Raw genomic sequence first — 6,835 nt, forward strand, 5'->3', positions numbered from 1 at the left:
TTTTTTTTTAAAGATAGAGATACATTTAGAAATACTAAATTTTTAATAAAATTTCAATTAACCCCTAAAAATTTTACCCCGGGGGTAAATTTTGGGGGGGTAACAAAATTTACCCCTGCTAACATATTTCAGGGGGGGTAATTACCCCCCCAAGCAAATTTTACCCCCGGGGTTAAAAAATTTTTTTTTGGGGGGGGGGAAATCTGCGGCGCGCTTTGCGCACCATTTTACCCCCCCCCCCCAAAAGCGAATTACCCCCCCTTAAAAAATTTTTACCCCCCCCAAAATAAAAAGCTTGGACGCCCCTGCTTAGTATCTTTCTCAATAATAGATAAAAACCTTCCTTTACCCTATGAGAGGCTATATATATCGGTTTAGCGGTTAAAGAGATCTTAAGCTGTAAACAACACAAGCATACGCACACACATTACGTTACTTTCATAAAAAAATATCTTTTCACTTTTATTTATCTCTCTCTATCTGTAACAAAGTCTTAATTCTTTTTCTTTGTATCCATGGATTTAAAGGGATAAGACAATGGGCTGTAAATTCACATCCCCAATGATGATACATAAAATTAACCGTTCTGTAATTTACAACTAGTGGTTGAAACAACCAATCAAAATTCAATAAAAGTCCCCAAAGTTTTTAAGCCAACGAATAAGAAAACGTTATTATAAAACTTGGGGACTAGTGTAATAAATATCCCATTGTCCCTTCCCTCCCTGCTTTATATCCCTTCCCTTTTTCAGTTCTTTTCCCCTAGACAAAAATTCAACCTTCTCTTTTTAACCTAATTTGATGTTATCCTCCTTTTTAAATCTTTTAATACAATTAAACCTTTCTAGCCTGTTTTGAAATGTTTAAAATACATAAATACATACACACATCACGCTTTGCCCTAATAAAACTTAGACATTTATGCAAATGGATATATTTCTACTTGGATGTTACACCAGATTTTCATATTCTTTAATGATTTGCAACTCGCAGCGTGCTGAAATAACGAACCCCCTTATTACCCTAACTCCCCTTCTATTGGATGAAATAACTGACCAATAAATGAGTTTCATGCTAGCATCCTAAAATGACGACGAATTTTACCCTGTGACAATATCCACGCATATTATATATCCATTTTTATACATGACATTTAAAAGACCGGGTATACGGTCTTATTACCTTTCCTATAAGTGTGGCTCGTTAATTTAGGCATATTAGAATTAAGAAAATTTTAATGATTTTTGATATATTTTGATATGGTTTGATATTAGCAAAGCATTTGATAGAACTCTATAATCATAGATATATTTTATAAAATTTCGAGAAAAGCAAATATGTTATGAATATGATCTATCCTTATATTAAAATAACATAATCTTTGTTTCCTCTGAACCTATATGGTTCTACTTTACAAGGTAGCTTCTAATAGGTCCAGGGAAGGTTTATAACTAGTAGACCTGTTACTCAAAATACACTTTTTCGAATTTAATTCTTCTGTTGATCTAAAAAGTTACTTTAGGGGCCTAGAAATAAATGTACAAAATTTTTTCTCTCTATCTCCACTGGCTACCTAGCACCAGGCCTCTAAAAATGGAGATCACTTTATTTCTTACAAAAATTTCAAATGCATACGAGAATGTCTTGGAGATTGATTTAGGTGTTCTGCATATTTTTTTAATTATAAAAATGCGATTAAGATTGTTGTGTCAAAAGTATGCTGTGCTATCTTTGAATCGTACCTTGCGCTGGCTATGTCTGTTTTAAACATTTTTCAGCTTTTTTTTTTTAGAAAACTGACCGGAGTTCGTTGTAGAGTAGACTTTGACAAAAGGTTTTATATGTTTAAGTTGAAATATGCAGAAGAGCTAAAAACCTGCACATTGTTGAGAAATTGTTAAAACCGCCGTACTACCGTTATCTGTTGATTTTTTAGAGGCCTGGCGCTAGGTAGCCAGTAGAGATAGAGAGATGAAATTTTGTACATTAATTTATAGGTCAGCAGAAGAATTAAATTAGAAAAAGTGAATTTTGAGTAACAGGCCTAATAACTAGTTTTTGGGGGTACCCCTTTCCTCAAAATCTTTAGGGAAATGGAATTTTACTTTTTCTTTTTGAAGCTTAAATAATGAAATGGAGGGTTGGATTCATTTTCCAACACCACCTCAAGTGTCCCTAGGGGTGTAGCCGCTAGTATTGTTTGAAAATTAAGGTCTAATTGCTATTTTTTTTGTAATATATCTTGATTGTAATAATACATACCGTGTCATATGTAGATACATACAATTTATACAAAATACAGTCTTTCCTAGATTACAAATTTCCACCTATTATTTTAACCCATATTAGGCATGTTATATAGACTAGGCACTTTTCTTTACATATCATTTGATTAAATATACACGTTTTATTTACAATTTTATCTTAATTATACTTAAACTTAAGAAGTTATAAGAATTCCTTTCTATTTTTTTGGATTAGAATATCTTTTTTGCATTTTTCCCAATTATTCACCTTTTATTAAACGATGCAAGTCACAGTGGCTCATATCTAGTTCAATTTTTTAAAAGTCCCAAAAATATTTTAGTATTTTTAGTTGCGAAGCTACTCTATGATTTGAAATATCCGACCGTGTTTTTTTTCGGTTGCTATTCAAGAAAGACGACAGGATTTCTTTGTGAAGATTTCCAATACCAATGAGCAACCAGTAAATAATTTATTTTGTCCGTAGGTCTGTCAGTTAGGTCATAAAAGTTCTGTACATAATAAAAGGCATATGATAGTATAAACAGGATCTTTTGAAAAAAATCTAAAATAACAAAAAATAAATCTGTGAAAGAAATAAAAGTAAAATCTTCTACAATTTACTAGGTGGTTTTATGCTATTTTTAGAAGGTTTCATCACCCTCCCTAAAAGTCAAAGCCATATGAGACAATGGACAAAGCTTCTAGTATTTATTATAAATGTATGGTCCTCAAAAAGCGGCATTATTTTTTGCACATATGGTGTACTGCAGTGCTTGTGAGAGAAAGCTTCTGTTTCGGAATGTACAATACTGTTCTAGCACAGCTTCGGTGACCAGCTATTGTCAATTTTTTTACCAGTCCTTCACTAAATACATTCGGAAATATTTTCTATTCAATTATAGCTTTAATTAGGCCCTAGTTTAAGTAAAAACATTTATAAATACAGTGATTAAGTTATACAATTAAGGTTAAAATTATCATAAGTGAATGTTATAAAAAAAATACTAGGTGATCTTTACTAAAAAATGTTATAGACCCAAACAATGTAATTTATTTGGTCATTTTTAGTGATATTTTCTTAATTGAAATAAGTTGAATATAATTAAATAATATTAATTGTTTTTTTTTATGAAAAAAAAAAATAAATAGTATCAATAAAAACAGATAAAACGTCAAAATCAGCTGATTTTCTGCATTTTTTAACCTTTTTTCCCCTAAAAAGTTGCATTGGGCGTGTAGCAAAATAAACGGATAGACAAATTAACAAAAGATTCAATAATAATTTTAAAAAAGTATTATCTTAGAATATTTTTTTGATTGCAGCCACGTGGTTAAAAAAATAAAAGAGGAGCATTAAAGATACAAAAAAAATTTGTCTCTAAAAAAAGCAAACTAAAATGCCTTGATTAAATGTAAACTGTAATAGTATTAAAATTTTAGTCTTAGTAAATGTATTCTTTAAAAAAAATTATTAAAAGTAAAACTTTTTCGGTATATGTTATTAACATAATTTAACTAAAACATTCATTACATTAAGTATCTCAATACAACACGCGCTTAGTCTTTGTCGTATGATGAGTCTTTTTATGTTATGTATAAGCCTAGTTCACAAAAGACATTGGTCGACCTCTGGAAATTATAGGTCGACCTAAAGAAGCCTTAGGTTGACCGATTTTATAAACGCATTTGTTAGTTGCACTTGTTTAGGTTGACCTACAGAATAAATGTGTCAACCTCTAAAAGTTGTTTGTGACTGTAATTAAAAGCGTTCCCTCATTATAGAGCAGTTTTGCACTAAATTAAGCAACAGATTTTCGTTACTTTCAAATTGATATACGTGTATATTTGTCGTAAATTTAGGTTGCTACTTTAGTCCTCTTAAAGAGGGGATGGGGGTAATCGTTGTATTAGCCACCTGGAAGGGCCATTTTATTAGAGTAGGTGAAAATATGGTGCTACATCCAAGTAATTATATATCGATTTATTTTCATGTTATTAAACTATTCCTTAATTCATGAAATTGTTGCATCACAATTCAGAACTATAAACATGATAATAAATATTAATGAAATATTTGCATTAATGACATTGTCAGTGATGGCGCAGCTGCTATATATGTTGTCGTATGTTTATGTTAGTAGCTCAACACGTAGCGCATCCGCTCGTCGTCGGGAAGGTGATAGGTTCGAATCTCGGCCTGACACCGTGTCATAACTAAAGACGTTAAAAGTGGTTCCTACTGCTGCTATGTCAGGTGCGCGACATAAATAGTAAGAGTAGGGGAAATGCCTTGGCCCAAAACAGGCGCAACTCACTACCATGCACAGTTAGGACTTCTCAGACAAAGGTCGTGCAATCAAAGGGTTGGTTGTCTGATGGGCAAATGGATGCATTACACCGAAATCATAGGGCTTAGGGCTGACAACCTTAACCCATATCCATAAAAAAGCCACATTGTTACAGAAACACTGACAAATTGTTAGCGGCCTATGCTTTTCCTGTGGAGTGGAAAGGGCTTGTTACTGTTTTTTGTGTTATGCTTATGTTAGTCATTTAGTTGTTAATTCTGTTGGTCTATATAATTTACGTGCACTGCTAATAAAAGGTATTTTTACATAGTACTATTCTAAACCGAAAGTGTCTAATGAGCACCAAAACCCTCACTCCCACCTTTTATTTTAGAATTGAAATTACGGGGGGTTAAGCATACAAAAAAAAACATGCTACCCCTCACCCCACATACCTTATTAAAAGCGAAGCTTTTCTATAATTAGGGTCGGTCCGTCCGTCCGCCCGTCCGTAACGGATAGCTTTTTTCGTTAATTTAGGCATGTTAGAATTGTCCTATCGATTTCAAATTTTGCATGGTGATTTCTTTAGTAGTTAGGTTCGATTTAGAAAGCGTAGCAACTCTATAATCATTACTAAAATTTCCGTACGTCCATTTTAAACATGTTGATTTTTTTACTTTTTTAACAACAACTTTTTATGTGATCTAATCATCCGATTGATCTGATTTTTGGTATATTGATACCTGGGACAACAAAGTATAGTGTTATAAGCGAAGCAACTCTATAATCAAGTCCTAAATATGTAAGTATGTCCATAAACATTATCCTGTATAAAGCAGTTTTTCAACAAATTTACTTACAATTTTGCTTCGACTCTTATACATTTATATTCTGATTATTCAGTTCTGCCACTATATAAGTGTTCCATGTCCGTTTGTCCTACCATTTCAGTGCTTCGCTTTTATGTATGTTGTCATCCTTGATTATAAAATATAAATAATGAGTAGGTATTCCACACGTGCCAATACCAATAGTTGTCTGTGGTACTCTTTTCCCGTATTTTTTAACCAATAATTTTGTATAATCTTTTCTATATATTTATGCCTTGTGAAAAAAATTATTGTCATTTCCTCTGTTTTTTCTTCATATTTACTGTTGTAAATCTGCCAGTTAAATCAGTTTTACTGAAAGATTATGAGAACAGAACGCGCTATCAAAAGCAGAGGATTTTATAGAGTTGAATCCAGCAGCTAATAACATGTTTTGATTACATAATTCAACACTTTCTAATATCCAGGGATACAGGGAGGGGTAGAAAAAAAGAACGACAGAATAATTTTCCTTCAATTCCTATCTCCAATGTGATGTAAATTTGGTTTTTCGTAACTATAACTAGCGGCTACGCCCCTAGAATCTAGTGGCTCTTTATTCGAAGGGCTTAGAGAGGCTGAAAATAAATAAGAGAGAAAACAGCTTATAACTATCTCACCTAAGAAAATAGAAAAAACATAGAGAAAATCATCCCAAAGATTAAATCTGTAAATAAAATAGCGTCTAAAACCATCCCGGAACCTATGTAAATCTTTCCTAAAATAGAGAACCCAATCATGTCAGTAGTTATTGAAATCTTAAGCTTCAGACAAATCCCCTCATATAATAATATAAAAGGATAAAGGAAATGAAGAGAAGAATGATTTAAACGCCATTATCCATTCCCTCCCTGCTAATTTTACCACATATGCACGAACATAATAATGTCAACACACTCGATAAATAATTACTTGGATGTTGCATCAGATTTTCATGTACTCTTATAAAGTGATACTCCCAGCTGGCTAAAATTTAGTTACACCATTTACCTCATCACCTCTCCGCCTACTTGATAAACGATCTGACCAATAAATGTGGTCCATATTAGAAACCTAAATTGACGATAAATTTTCCTCTGTCAATATATCCACGTATTTTAAATCCACTGTCAACACATTTTTGCAACTTAAATTTATGTCCCAATTTTATAAACAAAAGAAAATCATTTTATTTATAGCTAATCTACAGAAAAAACAAGGTCATATGCATAATAATTATCATGATAAATTTCATATCATAATCTTATGTTCTGTTTAGACTAAAAGTTTTTCACCTAGTTTAGATTTTAAAAATTTCAAGTAAAAAATGATTTGGGGAGATCGCTATAATAGTTATAATACCTATACTGGACAAATGTAAAACTTCTCTTTAAAGGAGAACCATATTGGTAGGATAAGAATAAAAAAATTGCCTGCTAAATTAATGTA

Source organism: Acartia tonsa, chromosome 8 (assembly GCF_053477335.1).
Source record: "Acartia tonsa isolate MP-2025a chromosome 8, ASM5347733v1, whole genome shotgun sequence".
Taxonomy (NCBI): domain Eukaryota; kingdom Metazoa; phylum Arthropoda; class Copepoda; order Calanoida; family Acartiidae; genus Acartia; species Acartia tonsa.